Below are 3,635 nucleotides of genomic sequence, written 5' to 3'. Positions count from 1 at the left end.
TCCGTCGACCCCCAAGAGCACCATGGGGAAGGACCTCTTCTGGGCCATCCGCGGCGGTGGCTAGCGGTGGTGTGGATGGCGGCGGCGGCGGCGGCGACGGCGGAGCAGGTGGCGGCGGCGGCGGCGACGGCGGAGCAGGTGGCGGCGGCGGCGGAGCAGGAGCAGGTGGTGGCGGTGGAGATGATTTTTTTTTATTTTTTTCAATAATTGTTCGCCGAGTGTTTTCTGGGCACTCGGCAAAGTCTTTGCCGAGTGCCCGACACAAAACACTCGGCGAACCAGTGTTTGCCGTCATGAAATTTGCCGAGTGTCATTTGCCGAGTGTTACACTCGGCAAACGTTTCGCCGAGGGTTTTCTAGCCTTCGCCGAGTGCCCCAGGCACTCGGCGAACTGTCTGTTTCCCGTAGTGATGGTATGGCATGGTGAGATTCAATATTCCACGTATAACTTTTGTGTGTGTGTGTGTGTGAGCTCATGCGTACCTAGCAAGCAATCGTTGACGTAAATTTAAGCTTCAAGCTTCTGCGTTAACAACACGGAGGACCTGAGAGATCTGCTTAACTCTAGTACATGCTCCAAATCGTCACGCGAAAGGTGCAAGGTGTGTCAATCAATTTGACCTATAATTGACAAGGAAACGTTAAATTCCTGAGCCGATACGCAAAACCTTCGAGCTCATGGCTAGGTGTTACTTTGAATAAACAACATAAAAGTTAGATTTTCAGTGTAATCATATGATGGAAATAAACATAAACATTTATGGCATATGCCATCGGCTACATGAGCCGACGGACAACAGCCATTAAAAGATTCCTTGTTCACCACACGCATGTCAAATAAACTAACAGATCTAATTAATATCATGAGTTGATAGATTGGACTTAACCAAAACGTATAGCTGAGAGGGCATTAACGTTGATCTGTTAACCTAAAATACTAGAACATGGCAACAAGGATGACTTACCTACCACTTACAAGATAAAGCTAACAGATCTGATCAATGTCATGAGCCGATAGATTGGACTTAACCAAGATAGTATGGCTGAGAGAGCTAATTCAAAAGACTAGTATGCGACAGCAAGGCCTCGCATTACACGGCCATCGGCTTGATGACATCATCCTGCTACCAAGAGGGATGGATAATACCCAACCGAGGCATCGGCTCTCAGCGGTAGAGTTTTGACATTAAAGATCTGAGGGCTAGCAATACGAGGCCCAAAGGTAAAGATCTATCGGACCTAGTATATGTAAAACAACTAAAGCATGCAAGATCTAACCAGCCAATATGATCAGATAACTGATGAACGCTTAAACAAGATTAAGAAGCCGATGAAAACAACCTAATTAGATAACTTTGATAACTTTGAGCGTTTGATAAAACTAAGAGGCCGATACGATGCAACTTAATCAAACCAAACAACTCGATAACTGTAAGAAACCTCGAAAATAAATAGAATATTGGACAAAGCCTAGAAAGTTCTATTTGCATCTAAGTAACTTGATAACTAGCCTTACGCTGAGAGATTAGAATATTGTACAAAACCTAGAAAGTTCTGATACAGGTAACGTAATAACCGGGTGAAAGTACTTACAAGGTCGCTCGAGATCGAAACTGATGCAGCCCTGCACGCAAGAAGAAACTCATCGGTTTCTACTCTACTCCTACTCCTAGTGTTTGACGGCGTGGTGCCAAAAGGTTGTATTGATTGATTGTGATTTTCGGTACAATGCTCATGGATTTATATTTGTACCCTAGAGCAAGCTAAAGTCATAACCGGTTACGACGCGAACTGTTACAATGAACCTAAGAACTACTAAAGATAAATCTCCACGCTTTTCCTTATTTGGTGGAGTCGATTTCGCTTCGGATAGGTCCCCTCCTGGTCTTCTAACGACTTCTAGAATTCGATCGTCCGTAGCTAGTTTTGATCAACGTCAACAGACCTTTTCTTCTGCAAATCCATCGGTTGTGAGAACCTTACCTTCATCGGTTGACTCTGGTCAAAAACCGGCATCAACACATGCCCCCTAATTTTGGAATATAATATTATGTTCCAAAAGTATCTTCTCTCATCAGCATCTTCATTGGTTCTGAAGCGATATCCTCCCGAAGCAAAAGGAGTCGTTGCCTCAATCATGATCTCTTTCCCCAAATTTTGTGATAGTATCCTCCCCATTTTTTGAGATTCACCCTCCGGAAATTGTTATATAACTGCTCTACCCCTATCATCTTTTTCACTATGCCAACAGTAACCGCCATAGTTAAAAAACCAACTATTCACTTCACACGCCTGGCGATTCCACTGCTCGTCGTCATCATCAAGCTCCGACCGTCAACAGTTTTTTGATTGTCAATGGCGACACTATCCTCCATTCTGCAGGTACCATGTATATTCATCATTCTTTTCTTTTCCTAATCTTAGATCTGATCTAGCCATTGCACACCAAACCCTCGTTTTTAATCAATCCCTGCCCCCTTTGTGGGAGCTTAGAAATGATCTCTTGATTCCCATAGCCGATACGCAAGCACAATACTGTTTGGGGCCCATGGGTAGAAACAACCTGATAGAGTTCATAAACACCGAGACCCAAAGAGTTCCTTATAAGCATGCCACAATGAATCTGTCAGATTGGAAAGGTACCTTCCACTCATGGCCAAGTAAAATTTCTGGCTGGAGATCCTAGTGTAACGACCGACCCCTAATCTTTCCCAGTTAGGTTTAGGTTTGATCTCAGCCCTTAACCTCCGTCAGTTGTTCTGTTGACCGCACTTAAGTGCTCAGTTTCCGCCAGTTCCGACCCCTGCGATCCGACCCCTGCTGCTTCGTTCCTTTTTCCTGACCCTGGCGAGTTAAGCCATCCGTCGGATCCTGTCAAATCTTCCTCACCCGTCCGATCTTTTCCCCGGTGGACCCGCGAGATCTTTGTCCAGATCCCCCGCATCAGCCGCACTCGAGTTGCATGGCCGCCTCAGAGCCTTCCTGCCGCGTGGCTCGCCTTCTCCGACGCCACCGCTCAGTTTTGTCTCCAGCAAGCGACCGAGTGGGTTCCCGCGCCCTCTTCCCCCAATAGAAGCGGAAGCCCTCTGCACCCCTTTCTGCAGAGCCTCGCTCCCCGCGCCCATCATCACGATACCAGATCTCGGCCCCGGAGACCGATGTCGCCCGTCTTTTCCGTCCTTTCCAGCAACAGTTGCGCCGCCCGGTCGTCGCTACACGACGATTCCCCCACCGCCAACCCCGATCGCGGCCGCGACAGTTCCTTTCCCCGCCCTGTCAGACGCCGCCCGACAATCTGTTGTTCCGCGCTCTCCCCCGCGCCGCGTCCGCTTGTTCTCCCACCTGTGCGCCCTCGATCCTAGCACCGTTTAACCGGTCGCTTCTATCACCTCTTCCACACGGCGACGCCCGCTTTCCGCCAAATCTCAACCACCGGTCTACCCGCGCCTACGCCGCCCTGACGGAGTAGCGCAATGATCGCTGGCGTCACCCCCGGAGTTCTGCTGCACCGCCCGGTTTGCTCAATCGCCGCCACGGCAGAGCACTCCATTGCTTCTCCCCGGCCTTCACGCCGCTTCCCTTCTCTCTCTCTCCGCGACGCTTCCGTTCCTCTGCTCCCGCAGCTATAAAAGGAA

The sequence above is a fragment of the Setaria italica genome, chromosome IV (assembly GCF_000263155.2).
Source record: "Setaria italica strain Yugu1 chromosome IV, Setaria_italica_v2.0, whole genome shotgun sequence".
NCBI lineage: Eukaryota > Viridiplantae > Streptophyta > Magnoliopsida > Poales > Poaceae > Setaria > Setaria italica.
This window is presented reverse-complemented; position numbering follows the sequence as displayed.